Raw genomic sequence first — 19,956 nt, 5'->3', positions numbered from 1 at the left:
TACATCACACGACGGTTGATTGACAAATGGTCCAGTGGGACTTAAGGCTCCTTTTATAGCGCGCCTTCGTGTTTAAGTGCCGAGTAAAATGGTATTCGCCCAGGGGAGCATAATTGTTGATATGCACACACGCTCCTCGTTTAATAAAGTTGGTTGAGAGAGATTGAAAAAGTGATTGAAACGATTGTATTTGTCAAATGCCTCATTCCTCGATTACGACAGTCACTGAGGGAGCTTTGCTTGTTTTTTCCTTTCTCCCTACATCTCACATCATACTTCATATGTTGGGTCATGACTTAAACTGGCGGCCTCGTCATTATTAGAGAGCTTAAGCACCAGACGTTCTTGAGGTCACGAACGCCTACCGGAAGTCATTAGAGGAACTATGTACATACTGCGCATGTCATGACGTTCGCGTGGTCACGTCGCAGACGCCAGAACGCCACTTTTCAGGTCGAAGGTAGGACGCCACAAAAATATGCTGTTATTTTGTTTATAGGAGATAAATTATTGACTCAAAACCATAAAAAGCTCTTCTGCTTTTCATTAAGTGATTAAAAAACGTTCTCGTAGCGCGTAAAGTGGTTTTTGCTTAATCGATAGATTAAACGGGATTCGACAATGGCAGACAATCTTCTCGCCAAGTCTGGGTGAGTTAAGTCATTTGATTTCATGTCCATTTGAATCATCACATGCAGAACTAAGATTTTTTTAAACCGGTTTAAGCTTATCACGACTAAACTTCAGAATACCCGGCCACTGAAAAATCATTCATCAAATCCTGCTACCGCGGTACCGCAGTCGACATACTTTACCTAATATCTGCATTATATTAAACATCGTTGTAAGTGTTGAGGTTCGCCTCTCGATACGAACGGATGCCGACGATATTGAACATCACAGAATATTCCGCTTGCATCATACGAGTTGGTGTTCATCTTGTTCCTCCTTGCTACCGTAGTCCCGCAATTTAGGACTAGATGGTTCCCGGGTTCAAGTCCTGGCTGGGGCTTAACGTTGAGTCCTTAAGCAAGACACTTCACTCACATTGTTTCGTCTTCTCGGATAGGACGTAAAGCCGGAGGTCCCGTCTCTTAAAGGGTAAGGGGTAAAAGACGTTAATTTCCCACGCACGAGATTACTTTGTGCTGGATGTCCTCCCCTGGGGTGGGTTGGGTGGGAAAACAGCAAGTCCACATCAGCTTATACAGTTGCCAATAAATTCAACCTGCTTGAACAAATAAACATGATGATGATGATGATGATGATGATGATGAGGTCCACGTAAGTTATCGATGGAAAATCGCTAACATTTGACGATCATTCCTTATTTGCGATCTCAAACGGATCAATGTTGTCTATACAAGCTATTTTTTGCAAATATCTCTCTTTATCGAGCGGATCGAGCGTTGAAAAGTAAGTTTTTTTCGCAGACATGGTCAGAATCACTTGTTAACATTGGAAGACCTGACCTTCAAGATGGCGGCCAAAATGGTTGCTACGAGATACGTGACGTCAGCGGGAAACCTCTATTGGCTAATTTTCTTTTATTTCACATGTTTTAAGCTTCCACGTAGTTAATTACAATGCTTTATTTCAGGATATTTTGAAACACTCATAACCCTCGGGTTAGGGTTAGGGTTTTGGGTTAGGGTTAGGGGTGAGGGTTAGGGGTTAGGGTTAGGTTTTAGGCTTTTAACGTATTTCTTTTTAGGGTTTTAGCATATGGCAATTTAGTTTAGAGCTCAAGAGAAATGGTTCTCTAGGCATCCAGATCATGCACTGAAAACTTTATGCTCGCTCGTTTGTTCGCATTGTTTACACAACTATGAAGTGGTAAATTTCAAGTCGCCTGATAAATATGAAAGACGAATTATTCATTCTGTTAAAGTGCTACTGAAACGTAATTTTCATACCGAAATTTTTGCAATATAATAGAGTTTGAACGTTATTTGCGAACGCTGTGTACTTTTTTTGGGCCAACGCATACCGGAAAGTACATTTTTAAGCATTCGAAGTTGATCGGCTGAGATCAAAATTGGCGGCCATCTTGGCGCGGCCAAAACAGCCCTGTGACGTCACTGGTTGTGTACTTCTGTGAAAGAGGGGTATAAGCATGGAGTGTGGCTTGCATGTTGGGAGGCCGAAAAAGAGGATTTCGGGCAAAATGCCATCCTCGTCTTATTCATCGGCGGCCACATCGGCATCTTGGCTATCTGCGAGAGGTTCGCCTAGATAGGAAGCAAAATTCCCGACTGATACCGAGAACGAATCTCTAATAGTCTATTTAGTTAATCGGAAACTGACGAGATCCACAAGATTAGGATCGAAACCGCGGTCTTGCCTGACCATCAACAGAAAATTTCGAAAGATATTATAACGGAAGATGGGCTACTAAACGCCCCGGGCCAAAACAATGCCATTCAGAGAATGAAGAAAACATGGAAGCCTCATACGACACCGCCACTGAAGATGATCTACTCGGCAAGTCTGAGGATAACGAACAAATCCCACTGTACCAAATGCCTTGCAGAACATGCCCAGAATCCCTACAATATAGGGCGAGGGCCAAACTAAGAGCAGACGAGGATTTAAAAAATGAGATAACGCAAATCCTTAACAACGCGGAGCAAGAAACAGTAAAGGCGATCATGTGCTTCTATGAACGTGAAATCGGTCGTTTTAATACCGAAATAAAGAAAAGAAAACGAGCCAAAACGGCTGGAACACTGAACACTAAGAACTGTAGTACGATCGAATCAGCACGCGTGGCGCAAGCTGAAAGCAATCCAGACAACTTAACGATCGAGACAGTAAAAAAAATAGCTGTACATCTACGAAGGCGAACGATTCGAAAAAGACGCAATCCCTGAAGTGCGTACTCAGTGCCACACATAAAGCAAATTCTCATGAAAAACTGGCATTTAATAGAAACACAACCACTACTGAGCGAACTATACAAAAATCCGCCGCTCGTAGCTTACAAAAGAGGGCGGTCGCTCAAAGACATAATCGTGAGGGCTAAACTTTGAATAGGCTACTCTAAACACACGCTTGGGAGTCGTGTAGGCCTGTCAACCCCATTTTACGCCACCATCTTCCTCTTCGCTACTGGAGACAACTTCGCTTCGTTCAGAAGAAGATTCACTTGACAAAACTTCAATGTCTGCTATCTCCTTCGCCCCCGAATACAAACAAACAGTGAGTGAAATAAACCACGCTATCGGACTGAACACAACCAGTGACGTCATCAATCCATTTCGCTCGGTACCAGGGCCCGGACATGGTTTTGTGTAAAATTTTTGATTTGAGTGGTTAAAAAAGATATCTTTCGCTTCTTTTTGGCCAAAGCAAATTATCTCATAATGATCAGCATATTCAAAACTACAAGTTAGAGCAAATATTTCAGATACGAAAATTTCGTTTCAGTAGCACTTTAAGAGAGTGGGGTAAAGAAACTTATTCCCATGCTTATTAAGGTCATATCTCTAGCACCTTTTAACAAAGACATGTTAACACGGGTCGAAGTCCGTGTCTGAAAAACGTCGACTGCTTAACCTTCCTAATTCGCGCCAAGAACGAAGGCCTCGATCCAGTCTTACGAGGCTTCTCTGCCGTTCGTGTTGTGAAGAACGTCTGGTGCTTAAGCTCTCTATTAACTCCGGATGCGAACTCATTTCAGCTGGTAGTCTGAAATACGCAACATGACATCCTGTTTGATACGAACCTATTCACGTGCGATGTGCCCTTCGGGCCACAAGCGACCTTAATTATAAATTCAAATAATTTAAAGGCGCGTATTTATTAATTGCCGCATTCCGTGATCACGATGGTCATTAAAGGAGTCCATGCAGGTTTTTTTTCTTTCTCCTGACATCGCACATCATACGTCATGTAAGAACCTATGTTAGCCTGACTTGACCGACTTAACTTGGCGGCCTCATCATTGATAGTCTCTCTCGCAGCCGTTTTTAGTCTCGTCACGCAACGCTTCTCCCCCTCAAAAACGGCTGCGAGGGAGACTACATCATTGACTACGGATGAGAATTTTTTTCAGCCGACTAGCTGTCTTCAATAAACAATATTAGCAAACAAATATTAACAAACAATATTAAGCTGTCAGTTAGATTTCATGATGGTCGTTGCGTGACATATGATTGATATTACTTTTGTACAGTTGTCGTCAATATCGCGTTGTTAGCTGATCGATCGGAATCACGAAGGTATTAAAGTTTGAAAAGGTCGTTATGTTCGTTCCTTTTTGTTTTCCATTCAGTCTATTGGTCAATCGCTCAAGATAAACATCCTGTTTGAAAATAGCATCTCATACGACTTCCTTTTCAGATGTTTACAATGGGCGATGACGTGTATCGTCCTTCTTCCATGCTATTATAATTGTTAAAGCCTATATCATCATAATGCTAAAAGAAAGGAGTCCAAGGTCAGAACAATAATTAGCCAGCTTCTTTAAAACCGGAGCTGAAGGTGGATTTTAACTTATTTACCTCAGATAAACTGAATATATATATAAATGCCGCGCCACAAAATTACTTAGCAAGTGCTTGAGGGCAATGTATCCAAGTTCCTCTTTTGGTATTGACGTAGGTGTTCCTAAGCCGATCAATATGCCTTAGTCTCTCCTTGAAGTTGTTTTAAGAGAGTATTTCAAATAAATGCCGTTACAATTACTTTCTTCAAAACCAAGGTGGCTTTTTAAAAACTATTTTACATAAGAATAGGGTGCTTATCACACCTCAGCTACAGACTGAGTGCCGAACTAAATGGTTAGTTGTCTACAGGTGCTTACCTTGCGTGCAAATACACAAATTATGCTTAGTGTGTCTTTGCCGGAAACCAATACGTGATGGGAAGCAAATTACATGCTTGACCGACTAAACCTCCCTTTTTTCGGAGAATTCACTTTTCTCTCTCAACCCACTGAAAGGATAGTCACGTTTCCGTTTGAAATAAAAACTACTTGCTACGACCATAGTGATAAGTTATCTCGGAACCGCTTCGATCATAGACAGAGTCAGCTACCATTTGAGAACGTTTATGTTATCTTTTGGTTATCCTTCACCGAGGTAAGCTATTTATCTTCTCGCTCATTATGATAATGTTGCGGTCATGTCACGCTATAAAAACAATTGTCTGATTTTTACCAATTTATTGTTTTAGATGTTCAGTTGAGTTTTTTACACTACTTTGACATTACGTTTTCGGCATTCTTACATGTTGTAGGTTTTTAGCTGTCTTGAATCTTTTTGGGGAAATATATTAATCGTTTTTGACATCACTTTCCCCATGTTTACGACATACTGCAATTTTGACAAACCCATTCAGACTACTTTACTCTGATCTGATCCACTCTGAAACGATTATAAAATATTTTGTAACTAATCTTAATAAATACAAACTTAGCATCAGGAGCGGGCATCTCGTTTATTGTGTGGGATACAGCGAGCATGACATTTTTCAAATACAGCAGTGAATAAACAATAAAGCAAAGTTCAAAGCCAAAGCGATACCTTCGAGTGGCTCTTGCATAACTTACAAAATCTTAAATAGCCTGGTAGCCCCTGATGATTCATCATATCTACGAGCACGCCTAAAATACCTCTACAGCTAACATGAATCGTACACGATAAACATACTCCACTGTCACTGGCAAAACGTTACACTTGTAGTTTATTTGTCTTTTCCCCCCACAATATATACATCGCTCTATATATATATATATATATATATATATATATATAGAGCGATGACAGTGACATTGACAGTGGAGTATGTATATGTAGGAAGTTTAAAAAATTGCGAGGATGGACAACTTCTGACGTAAAAAATATAAAAACTTTTAACAAAAAACGTTTCGGTAAGAGAATTTCTTCAGTTATTCGTTACAACTTTTGAAATAAAAAAAGAGCATTATATAGGATCGAAGTGCTAATGATTACGTAATTACAGATAACGACTAATGAACTAGTGCTAATGAAAAGATAACAAAAAAACTAATTACAAAGAAAGCAATGGACAAAATACAAGAAAGAAACCCTAAAAACTAAGAGATAAGAATACTAAATATGTTAATATGAGTGGCGTAACCAATTGCAAAGAAGCAATGCGGCAAGCATTAAAAAAGGAAGGCCCACTTTTAACTACAACTGTATGTATGTATGTATATATATGTATGTATATATATGTATGTATATATATGTATGTATATATATATATATGTATATGGATTGAACTTGTAGTTTATTTGTCTTTTTCCTGCCAAAATATATATATACTGTACGATATAGGGGGATTAAACTTGATGTCCGTGAAACAGTGCTCGATACAAATAGTAGAGCGGATACAATGTGTGGTAGGCAGAAAGAAACAACTACATATACATCCCTACAGACCTGTTTCGTGGTTCCCCCTTCATCAGGGGATTTTAAAATGACGAGTGGGCAACCACGAAACAGGCTTGTCTGGATGAAAGCGTAGTTTATTTGTTTCTTTCCTCCTCAAACATATACTTCGCTCTACATTAATGTATTGAGCACTGTTTTACGAAAATCTACGTTCCACACTTCATATATATATCTATATATATATAGATATATATATGTAAATAACAGAGGTGGGGTACTAACGTTTTAAATGAAACTTCAATGACGTTTTTAGGTGATGAAACGTCCTGGATGGCAATTCTTTCAATCTCCCACACCGGTTTTTGTCTTCTTGAGCTCACTATAACCTAACTGTCAACAGAGCTTTACTTTTCGCTCTCCGGCTCTATCTACTAATACGTCATTCTCCCCAAAGTAATACAGATATCCTCGCCACTTGTTCAGAAGACTTTGATGTCTTATTGTACAGATATAGTAAAGAGGTCATTTGGTCATGCGATTTTTACGCGACCTCGTGTCGGAAAAATAATAAATGGTTGAGTTGAATCACAGTTCTTATCTATGCGTTTAATCGTTTTATACGACACTCTTCCTTTCTAGTCGTAGTGGAAACAAAGCAGTAAAGAGGGAGTAGGATGCAGTTTGTGAACATTACCCCAATTATCAGTTTCATGCTGATGTTCACCTTGGCCCGCCGATCTTCAGGTCAGAAGAAGTGCAACACAGCTGACTGGTGGGATATATTGGAAACTACTGAATGGTCTGTGTGTCCTAATAATCGCAAGTACCTCAAGGGATTTCAGAGAACTCTTTATGGAGGAGAAGACGCGGAAAGGGTTGGAAATCTACAAGAAGGGGAATGCTGTGGAGCTGTGGAGCCTCAATTTGTCGGTCAACCTGCAAACTGTTCACGTGTAGACTGGTCACTTACTTTGGATAGGTGAGCTAGTCTGTTCCTACATGCCACGCCGTCGAAACTAAATTTTAATCAATTTGAATAGCTGTGGTGACAACTGTTGCTGTGTTATAAAGTAACTGACATACAGGCGCGCTGTCATTGGTCGACAGACCAGTTTAGATGAGAGTATGTAAACACAGTTGTTTAGACCATGTTGATTCCTGCCTTCTTTTCTACTGATCAGATTTGATGTGTGGGCCCTGTGTCCTGATGGCTTTTACATGAGTGGCCTCAGACTCGATAAGGGTCCTCCCGCGTATTTGAATAACATAGCTGGGGTAGAATGTTGCCAACCACAGCATCGTCCCAGCGGTTATGAAGACTGTTACGTTGAAGATGTTGCTGAATCATTCAACAACAGAGGTTGGAGCAGATGCCACAGGGAAGGTTATTACATGACCGGTTTCTACAAAAGTAACTGCAATAAACTCAACTGTATTGACAAGTTCAAGTGCTGCAAGATGAAAGACGGTAATTTCAGTTTTTTTTCCCTTGAGCCAGGAACGGGTACCTAAGTTCTTGTTAATTGCGGAAGAATGAAGCCTTTCCTATGCTTTTACGTTAACAGAGTGCTGGTAAATTACAGAAAATTCAAACAGTTTAGCTGATAAAAAGGCCAGGTCCAAATGATTCCATATTAAAGAAATCTAAACTACAAAGTAACAGATTTACCTCTCCCCTCTCGTTTTCAATAGGAGGTACTCATAAAAGATTAATTTTACCATAGTTAGTAGTCCCCTCTACTAACTATGATTTTATACACTAGATTCCATCCAGTCCCACAATATCATTCTATATGAAATGAATATATGTCAGTCAATATTGTTGCAGTGTTTTTGTAAGGATATAAATTAGAACGATATATATATGTTAGTAACATCATTTGAAAGAGATCATTAATTCACTGAGGGTCGCCAGAAAAGAAAGCCGCTTCCAACTTGCGGACAAAATTCGAACGGGAAGACTTGTAGTCTCCCTCGCAGCCGTTTTTTCGGATGTCACGCAACGCTCCCCACAAAAAGAACGGGGGGAGCATTGCGCGACATCCTAAAAACGGCTGCGAGGGAGACTAGAAGACTTGATACGCGGTAAATTTATTTCACGCCGTCACGTAATGGTCTGTCACAGAGTCTCTTAAGGCGAGACGTGACGATTACGGTCTAAAATATGTAATGTTCACTCAACTACAGTCAAAATCAGCGATGATCGTTTTGGATTCCCGATGTTAAGTGGATTTTCTTTCCTTCATTCATGCTGTATCTCAATTATTCTAGGTAACATTAAATTCAGACGGTGATGATTGCTACAACTATTCGGTTTTATATTCATGCAGGTAGCAATCTCCCACAGCACGAAAGAACAGTTACAACACCGCAACCATCATCAAAGAAGTATGGATCAACAGTTACCACACAACAACCAAAATCAACGAATTATGCAGAATCAACAGAAACCACACAACAACCAACATCAACGAAGTACAAATCAACAGTTATAACACAGCAACCAATTTCAACGAAGTATGAATCAGCAGTTACCCCAAAAGGGTCAACATCAAGGACTGCGCATGAAGTGCCTTCAAACAACAGAATTTCTGCTCTAAAACTAGAGGTACGACTAATGGAAGAAACATAATGTCTAACAAATGTAGGATATGTTCACCGCAGCAGGTGTTAGTTAATTAACAACGTCCAAACCAATGCTCCCAAGTTGACGTTAAGAAGGTAACGACCTAAGGATCAACCGTCTGAAAAAGCCGAGACCTACGCCTTTGATCACGTAATCACACTTGCACGAATATTTAGAAATGCTTTCCTTATTTTTACAAGTACGGATTGTTGCTAAGAAAAGTGCATTATAGTAAATTATGCAGCGTTTAAGAATGTAAACAGCTTCTTTGGTTGCGTCGTCAGTTAACCTCTCTGAGGAGCTTTACGCTTGTTAAAAGAAAAGTGTTGGAGTTCCCTTTACTATCCTTGCCCACCAGTTTCGTCTTTTAGCAGGGCTGCATATAACTTTTTAAAAGCATCCGCTGGTTCCGGTTTTGCGGGCTATAACGTTACAAAAATCGGAAGGTTTCGGAGATAACGATAACGGTGATGCCACCATTTTGCATGGATTCGTCAAATTCCTAGGATTTAACAATTTGATCTCTTTAGAAACAGATAGTTTTTCTCTACTGTAGATGATAAAAAGCCTGCAAATCATCCTAAAGTAAACTTACCCATGAAATGTCATTAACTCTCGTTCACAAACAACGTCAGCTTCCTTCAAACAACTCCTAACCATTTTGTAGCGAAGAAAGAACGACTATCAAAAACGGAGAGCGCTCGTAAACAACAAAAGGCCAAAACGAAGGAGATTTTTTGATATATTTCTTGATTTACCTTTGTTAATCATTTTCTAACCAGGCTGAGGCTATTCTAAGTGGTAACCACTCCACCAACCTAAGTGCGTTCATCTCAAACTTTGTAAACCTGACCAAGTCAGGAGAACAACTGAAACTCAACGCAGACGAATTGTCTTATTCGGTGGACGTGTTGCTACAAATTATGAGGTATAATTCCTGGGAAAACAACGCTGCCATTAACACAACGTCTGACCAAAGGAATATCGTGCAAATAGCAAGTAATTTATTGGCTGAAGGAAATGTGGAAACGTGGCTTCTCCTGCAAGAGGTATTGATAATTTAAATCGGTTTAGGAATTTTGAAGTTTTGACTTCAGTGTAACCCTTTGTGAGTCCTGGTAGGAACAGAAATTATGACAGACAGTGAATTGGAGCCTAATCATGTATCGATGGGTGTATTTGGCTGCGATAAAACCAGCTGGCCACTAAATTCAAGAGAAGAAATGGTTTTGCAAACTCCCCTCGGGTGGTCTGTTCTTACGTTAAGTACAACGTCAATAATACACTTATTTTTCTCCAGGAAAGGCAAAACATCACCGACATTCTTCTGGCAGCTATGGACGACTTTGGTTCGCAGATTATGAGTTATCTTGAAAACTCAATTAACTCAACCAACTTGGTGATATTAACCGAAAACATCGCTGTTAGAGCTGATCGCCTGAAAGCAAACCTTGACGTAAGTCATCGATCGATCAGAGAAAAATTCTGTTTTCTGTTCCTCTGTTTCATTTTGCGTAACAATCCTTCACCCAATGCTAATTGAAATCGTAAAGTTTCCTACTTCATTTTGACAGATGAAAATTAGAACCTTTGATATCATTAGAGTTCGTATTTGTATTTGTATTATTTTGTATTTACGAATATTTATACAGGGTAGCCCAGTTCAGCAAGGTAGCTGGTTTAAATGGGGCCCTGTGAAACAATAACACCCACCCATCCCACCCCAGGGGAAGATATCCATCACACAGTTATCTCGTGCGTGGAAAATTAACGTCTCCTACCCCTTACCCTGCAGGAGACAGGGCCTACGGTTTGTTCGTCCTTATCCTAGAAGACTAGAATATATATCCATTTCTTGATATTATAGAAAGGTAGCAAATTCTCCTCAGTTATTTTAAGACCATGAGTATTGGTCAACCTCCAGCACAACATAATCCGGCGCTCTAACCAATTGCGCTAACCGGGAGGCGGTGGGCGAATGTGGGAATGTAATGCTGAAAAGGTTAATTAATCTAAGTTAATGTACGCAAAGAAAACGAACATGTATTTTGGCCGACTTTCCGGGAAAAACAGGAACCCAAACCTTAACCTTCTTCCTAAAGCGAATTTTTAAAAGTAGGAAATTGCTCTTTGAAGGGTATGGGTATTGTTTCATCCCTCACGCAAAAGGGAGTTCTAGTTGTAGATGTCTTGATGCCGCCATATATTGGAGAAGAAAGCCATTCATAATTTTGTTATTGTTGCTCTCGTTTTTGTTTTTGTCTTTTGCACAGACAAAACAGTTTTGCGGTCAAGTCTTACTAGTTTGCACGGTTACCATTGAATAAAAATGAATTTGCGTATTTCATCTCATTTCCCAGTTGATGATTGATTTCTCTCATTATGGTGCTACACTCCTGGTTCCTGGCTCAGTCTTCTCAAACACTTTGGAAACTCGCATGTCGACCATTGTTTACAGAACACTACAGAATATTCTTAGACTTCCAACAAAAGAATCCAGTAATAATCAGTGAAGCGGAGGAAGGCTTCAGAGGAGCGGCTCAAGTATTATGTCTGTCACAATACACAATCATGGCCCGGTTGGTCCACTGAATAAACCTATCAAACTGGCTTTTAATCACACCTACAAGGTATCGTTTTAAGTCTCTAGAATTTATGTGTCTTAAACTTTACTTAGCAATCCTCTTTTAGATAGTACTTTGTCGGGCCTTGGCTTAGTTACATACACATGGTGTTTCAGGACAAAGTTGTCACGAAAAAAACAACATGTTTGTCAGCATGTTTTCTGAACTGCGTAGGAAACGTTTGTCTCGAACAAAGACGCTGAAAATATGGTATTGTTTTGCAGAGGCTTCTTATTCAACTCCGTTTATTAGTTTTTTGCAAATTGGAAATATCTACAGAATGGATCAAATGCGATTCATTTTCGTATGTGAGACATCAAAGTGTTTGCATTGATGAATTCAGTTACACCCGACCCATCTGGGTATGAATATACGTGAAGTAAGCAGCAAATGATACACGAGTTAGTCTCAGGCATACTGTAAGTGACAGTGTAAAAACTCTCTTACTCGTAATGTATTCTTCATAGCGTCATGATTTGATTGGACAGTGCGTGTTCTGGGAGATCGGCCAATCACAGAGGACGTGGCTGACGCGTGGGTGTGTGCGCGTTGATCGTGAGTCAAACTCGCGTGTTACCACTTGCGAGTGTAATCACTTAACCATCTTTGCAGTCTTAATGAACAACAAACCGGTGAGTTGCTTGTGTCTTCACAAATCTTTAATCCAACTATCACCACTCAATGTCCGTTTACCGATTACCAATATCAGATAAGTATTCCAGTTTAAACATTTCTTTGCCTTTAAAATTTTCTATTGTAACACGGTGAAGACTTCAGGAACTCCCCTGCAAACTTCTTTATCTTTGAAAAAAACTGTCAGGTGTGTTTTTGTTATTGTTTAATTCCTGAAAAAGGTTCTTTTCGTTAATTTTTTGTCCAAAATCCCTTTCAGGTGACAACTCGTAATCAGCTGCATCTCAAACATATTTCCACGATAGGCTGCGCATGCTCGCTGTTCTTTTTGGTGCTCACGTGTGTAATATTCCTCGTGTGCTGGAAAAAAGTGAAAAGTTTCAGAACAATGATGTTACTTCAATTTTTTGTTGCCCATGCTGTGTCATACGTTTTCATAATCCTGGCGGACGAAATAGGAAAGTCAAAGGTAATCATATAGTTATCATTGAGTCTGCTAGAAATTTCGACATATCCCTGGAAAATTTGCATATTTTATGATATACAGCTTTGGCCAAGACTAAAAGCAGAAATACAAATTTAAATTTTCACCTTTCAAACGAGGGAGTTCAAAGCCTCATTAGACATTTCACTGAAAATCAGTAAAAGTGTAGAAGGCTCCTTGTAAAAGAATTTGCAAAAACAATATTATACAGCTTTACCCTTAGCCCAAAAGCAAAGTCGCAAATGCTGTTTTTCGGATTCAGAAATATTAAAGATTTTGAGCTCAATAGCACAGTGAAGACTAAAATATTGTTTTAATTTCCTACGTGTTTCGTCTGAAAATAGCAAACTTCATCACGCATGAAGTGATTAGGTGTTGTACCTGATCACGCAAGGAGTGATTAGGTGTTGTACACAAGCGACATTGTTAGGACTTTACACGTACGAGTACGTGATATGTTCATTCATTCATTCATTCATTAATTTTATTTGCCATTACCAGAAAAAAATTGACCAAATACAAAATTTATGATACATCAAAGATAAAAAGAACTATTCTAACTAAATTAACTTCAAAATCAAAGGAACTGAAGAGCTAATAGCAAGGAAGCCCATTAGAAGCCGGGGGCTTATAAAAGTATAGGCTTCCTTAAACTATAGGATAATCCATACAATTAAATCAAAGGTGCTGAATGAAAATTTAGATTAAGTTAAAAAAAAAATTGTAAGCAGACCAAAGATGAAATATCAAAGAAGTCTTACCTGGAATTATATGAGACAAGTCCTGATGATATATTTATATCATCTGACACGTCAAAAATATATTTTTTCTAATCCACAGGAGTTATGCACAACTACTGCAGTGTTGCTCCATTACTTCCAACTATCCGTGTTTTTCTGGATGCTGTGTCATGGTGTTATCCTGTACTTCCTGGTATTAAAAGTTGAACGGCAAGAAATTCTGGCCTCCAAAAAGAAATGGTTTTATGCTCTGGGATGGGGTAAGAGAGATTTGTTTGAGCAAAGCCTTGCTCGCCTCCACAGCCTATTGATATGACGAGAGACAAAGTCTTTGCACAATTACATAAATAACTCGGATGATCGAGGGTGACGAGGTAGTCACGTGTTCACTAATATCTTCGTTTCTGATCGTTTCAGGTGCACCAATTCCTATAGTGGCCGTTTCTCTGACAGTAGCTGGACCCAGGGCCTATGCAGCCGATAACTGTTGGCTTACAACAGATCATTGGCTTATTCATTGGGCGTTTGTTGCTCCAGTTGCAATAATCATGTCTGTGAGTAGACTCTGTTGCCAACCTGCTCCGGCATAACAAATGCAATTTATTTCAGATTTTTTTTTTTTTAATACTCTTTATCTATACACGAAGTCGTATCATTTTACATGGTCTCCCTAGGAATCGTGTTTAAACTAAACTAAAATACTCTAAGGAACTATTGACTTTAATATTAAAAATACAAAACTTACATCGTGAATAATAAGGAACTATTAACTATAATGTTAAAAATACAAAAACTGACATTGTTGGTAATAAAAGTTACAACGGTGTATCAGAAAAATATTTCCCATGAAATGAAGTTTTAAAAACGTTTAAACTTGGCAGTTTTCTAATCTCTCAGGGAATCCTGTTCCACAGAACAGATCCTCTGTAGTGTAGGCTCCCTTTTGCAGACTCAGTTCTGGGTCTGGGGACATAATAATTTAACTCAGTATTTCTAAGATTGTGTGAATGTCCATGTGAGGTCTCATTTACGAACCAGGTTTTAATATAAAACTACGTCCTCCGTTCTTCCTAACTTTCCTTGGCCAAGATGCATGCCTCAATCTGCAACATAACACCAGTGATCGAAAATAGATCGATTCTCACTGATTTTACCTTCTTTACAAAACCCTAAATTCCTAGCCGACAACGGACGAACATAACATGATCAAGATGAAGAACAAAAATCTTCAAATCAATGATAGAGAATGAATGAAATCTTAAAACTCCTCTTTCTCTTGTGTCAGTATCAGTTGCAAATTAATTATTTTATTTTGATACGGAATGGAAAGGAATCTCATGTTCAAGAGAAAGATAACAGGGGTTGATGTGAATTTTTATCTGGACAGGAATTAGATATCATGAATAGTAGTTCTCCTCAATTTCACCGGACGATCAAAGAAACACGAAGAGGACGTCAAAATAATCTCTCTTTTGTCATGCTCAATCGGAGATGAAAAGCGTCCAAAAATAATTTATTGATCACAAAGTACAAACGGCCAATTGAAACAAGGATTTTTGAATCAGTGGGGTACTCATAAAAGCCGATTGCGTCGGGAGAGCTGACTGAAATCCTACTTCATTTATCTTGTTTTATTTATTTATTTATTCATTCATTTATCTCTTCCTCTCCGTAATTACTTGCTTCTGTATTTTCTACTTAGATCAACTCAGTTCTTCTCATTTTGTTGCTGCGTCAAATAATCAGAGTAACAAAATCCAAAAATAACGTAACGCCTGCCAAGCAAGTGAAGGACTGGTTAAGACGTTTTGCAATGTTGCTGCCAATTCTTGGTGTCACTTGGTCTTTTGGCTTTCTCACATTCATTACGTCTACAGATGGGTTTCACTATATCTTCGCCATTTTGAATTCAATACAAGGAGTTTTCATATTTGTCAGCTTTTGCATTCTAGACGATTCGGTGAGTGGTTTTCCTCTTTTCAGTGACTATCCCACATTGTCTATAGTCTGAATAGTTAACAACGTTTTTGTTATTGAAGAAGATATATACCTTACGGCTTCTGTTCAGAATGTGGGAAAGATAACATTCAATGTTTTTCAATAGACGGCAATGAACGACAATTTTTATTTATTTATTTATTTATAAGCTTCGCCAAAAACAATTTGGCAGGAGAGATCTCACAGAGCTGACGTTCCATAAACGAGACTCCTACACAATCGAAAAAAAAAAAAAAAAAAAATTACAAATTACAATTACAAATTAGAATCGAGTGGTAGGAATTATGTGATTAGAAATAGTTAATTAGCAACAGAGTTTGGCTGGTAATGCTGTTAGTGGTCTACTCATGACATTTTATGCAGACACTTTTGAAAGTTTGTGGAATTAATGCAGGATCATACACAGTTGAAGTTAGATCTAAGTAATATTTCTTCAAATTAGTTTTAAAAACATTGATAGATTGGGTATTGACCCTCAAGTATTCTGGAAGTGTATTAAATGTTCTTGAGGCTCTAGAGTAGAAACTATTCTGGAACGTAACAGTCTTAGCTTTAGGTATTTCTAACAAAATACTCTTTGATGAAGCAGTACGTCTAGTTACTCTAACAGGTTTTGATCGGCGAAATGTGGATATGATGTTCACGGTAGCTCGAAGTCATGATTTTCAGTCTTTTAATTTCTTTTCACTAGGTTAAAAACCCTTTAATAAGCATGTTGTGCAAGAAGAGTGCAACGCTGCATGAAACAGTTAACTTGGTAACTGACCAGAAGGCAGGAAGACAGAGAAGCCCAACTGAGATAGGTGATAATCATTGAACTATTTGTTAGTTATTAGCTTTCCTCAGATCTGCGTTGTTCTAATCAGCTTGGAGACACAGAGAGAAACCAGTGTGTCGGGAAATTGTTAAGCTCTTGTCTCTGTCATCGTCACTGTCTCTGCCAGTGAATGTCATTTAGTATCCCCAATTCAATAAGATTTAAAATTTAGTTAAAAGTAAAGACTAAAATGAGTGGATTCAGTAGTTCAGAGTCACCTATGTACACCTTTCGGATTGCTGTAAGACTTAAGAGACGAATTCTTCTTGTAGGTTGAAAAACTTAAACGGCATATAATTTGTAAGATTACTAGTCTCCCACGCAGCCGTTTTCTAGTCTCGTCACGCAACGCTCCTCAGTTTGTGGGGAGGAGCGTTGCGTGACGATACTAAAAACAGCTGCGAGGGGGACTATAAGGTTACCTTACAGCTCTCATTCTGATCTATTCCACAGTTTATCTCTGATAACACAAAGGATTCGTCTGCTGGCCACAAAGAACCAAGAAAGCAGTTGATGATCTCCATTTTATGACCTATTCGCTGGCATTCAAGTTCCTTTTCATTTAACAAGCGCGATTTACAGTGTGTACGGTCTACATCAACAGAATGTAGAGTTCGTCTTCATAACCATAAATCCCCCATGCTCGACAAAAAGATATTATCCGAGATGGCTATTTCTCGGCCGTGTAGCCCAGTTCCATTTTGTAAACCCAGCCTCTGCAGTACACCGCGGTTAAGTTAAAAACGTTTATTCATGTCCGTTATGCCGAAAATAATTATCACAATAAATTAAATACACGCTATATATATATATATATATATATATATATATATATATATATATATGCATGCAAATCCGTAAGTCCCGAGTGTATTACATCACTTGAATTAGTTTCCGCTCGTGGGTATAACCATACACTACCTAGTCTCTTGCACTTTTCCTTTTCATTCAACTAGCGCAATTTACAGTGCAAACGGTCAACATCATCAGAATGTAGAGTTCGTCTTCATAACCATAAATCACCAATGCTTGACAAAAAAATATTGTCCGAGAGGGTTATTTCTCGGCCGTGCAGTCCAGTTCCATTTTGCAAACCCAGCGTTGACCAGGGCTATAAAGAATTGAGAAAATGATAAAGTATTTGTGAAAAGCGTCTATTTTACATCAGTTAAGGTTACGAAAATGCCTTCTTTCACGATGACTTGGTCAGCAAAGCTGGCCAATTTATTCCAGCAAGATCACTTGTAAGTCACCAAATGTACCAGGAAGAAATGCTCACAGTTAAAGAAAATTCACTTTTATATATTCAATTACAACGCCCGAAAACAGCCTTGAAACATGCCTCACCAATTACCTGTTGGAAAATAATAGAATCCTCGATGTTCAACAGATATTTGACTATTTTCCTGGATTTTATTTCTCAAGCTTTAAATCTTACACAAGCATGAAATTTCTACCTAGTTCTCTTGGGAGTTCCAGTGGTAATTCTTTTTAAAATATCTAAAATGCCCTGTTCATCACGTGTGATATGCTTACAGCTGAGCCGCTGACACCTCTTCAACGAAGATCCGGGACATTGAATGCCAGCTTGTGTTATTGTGTACTCGTCAGCACCCCTTTGGCCCGTAACTCACTTTCCAACCCAGAATCCCACTCGCTCCTTTCCCTTGTGAATGTTGTTACTGTGACCTGGTGGTGACGACGAAGATCGTGGTTTCTGCTGGTTTTCTTTTCGAACGCGCCGTCAATCGTTCTAGGGGTGATATGGAGCGAGGGAATTTGTCCATTAAAGCTAAAATACCATCGGCCATAGCAGTCGTCATAACTGGCAATCCTGAGACTACCATTTAAGTATACATGGAGGAAATTTCTGTGAAGTTCTATAAGAACCCGCAATTCTGGGCAGAAAAATTAATTCTGATGAGTAAACTTGGAGTTACAACATCCAAGAATTAGTTATCTTTTACCCATTCTCGTTCGCAGCCAAAATGGGAGACTTATAACTCAAGTTTTTCATAAAATCGCAGTTTAAATGTTTATGAATATCTGTAATATAGTATGGGGTGAATCACTTTACGTCTATGAGTCAAATCTGCCCCGTGTAAATGGGAACGAGGAATGATGAATGTATCATGAAAGTAAGATAGTGACACTAACAAGGGAAAATAGTCCTTTAGTTGACCAGTACAAAATCCATTGAAAAATTACAGAGTGTCAGCATGTGGAGAAGGCTTGGACCCGCGGTATCATTTGTCTTAACCTGACACAAATACAGCCAAGGCTGACAGGGCAGTGGGAGTTGCATAAGATCTTGTATAGAGGGATTATAAGGCAAATTGGATCAAATAAAACTATGGATGCCATAATCAAACTCTAGAACAAAAATTTTTCTTTCTTTCCCAACGGTATCAACGAAATCTTTCCTTTCAACTGATTCATTCTTGTGTTTTTCACATGACTATGTTTCCACCAATAGCATTGCTCCATTCAGTGGCATATAAACCACTCACAACCCACTATTTTTCTATTCACTTTAACGTCAGATTTAATAACTATTTATGGTGGCCGATTAACATTTTCAACTCTGTTGTGAAGAACTGAATTATCTTGCAAGACCCCATCCCCAACGCAGCACCACAGTTTCAACCTTTCTTACGCGCGATAGCTTACGTGTAGCCGTAGTTTCTTCCCCGCCCCCCCACGGAGAGACGGAAGGGAGGGGATGGCCACGCGGTAGGCTACACGTGCGAGAGGATGAAGATTTTTTTCCACACTCCTCCCCACGCGTGTGACGCGTACTTCGTGCTCGCCTCGCACTTAACTCCGCTTGAATGAAAAAGCGCAATCATTCTGCAGGCTCATGCTAGGAAACTCGGACAAAGAAGGTTGGACAGTCTTGATCTTGGACACTCGGAAGAATCGGGGTGGCTGCGCTCCAGACCCTGCGCATATTTCATACATATTCGCAATGCACTTCGGGTAATGAAAATTACAACAGCTTGATTGTCAGAGGAAGTGAGGAGAATCACCTCTAAGTATCGCTATTTATACCCTTTTGGATGTTTATGATAGTAAATATCGGTGAATTTTGAAGTGCGTGTCTTTGTTTCGTCGATCGTCTTCAACTGGGATACGGAAAAATTGGTGTTCAACTGATTGTTGTTATTTTACAAGACCGCTCCAAATGGCAATACGTGTCTGTTACGTCCGCCATGTGCCGAGATTGAGCTGTTTAATCGTTTGATACCAAGCCTGGCTACCTCATGAATCGCGCGCACAGATGACATTTTAATTTATGCGCTACAGAAATGAGAGCATTTTAGCTTAGTGTACAGCCTTTCCTTGAAAAATGGATCTTCGTTTTAGACCAGTGGGTCTTTGTTTTAGACCATTGGATCTTCGTTTTAGACCACAGGGTCTTCTTTCTAGACCAGTGGGTCTTCGTTTTAGAACACAGGGTCTTTGTTTTAGACCAGTGGGTCTTCGTTTTAGACCACAGGGTCTTCGTTTTAGACCACAGGGTCTTCGTTTAAGACCACAGGGTCTTCGTTTTAGACCACAGGGTCTTCGTTTTAGACCAGTGGGTCTTCGTTTTAGATCACAGGGTCTTCGTTTTAGACCACAGGGTCTTCGATTTAGACCAAAGGGTCTTCGTTTTAGACCAGTGGGTCT

At 39.2% G+C, this 19,956-nt stretch overlaps 1 pseudogene; it reads left to right on the top strand.

Annotated features, from left to right (window-relative positions):
* The first annotated feature begins 4,899 nt into the window (after positions 1–4,899).
* LOC148734295 (adhesion G protein-coupled receptor L2-like) lies at positions 4,900–17,073 on the top strand (annotated as a pseudogene).
* The last annotated feature ends 2,883 nt before the right edge of the window (positions 17,074–19,956 follow it).

Source organism: Stylophora pistillata, chromosome 3 (genome assembly GCF_964205215.1).
Source record: "Stylophora pistillata chromosome 3, jaStyPist1.2, whole genome shotgun sequence".
NCBI lineage: Eukaryota > Metazoa > Cnidaria > Anthozoa > Scleractinia > Pocilloporidae > Stylophora > Stylophora pistillata.
Note: the sequence above shows the minus strand (reverse complement) of the source record. Positions and strands in the feature narration are given on the sequence as shown.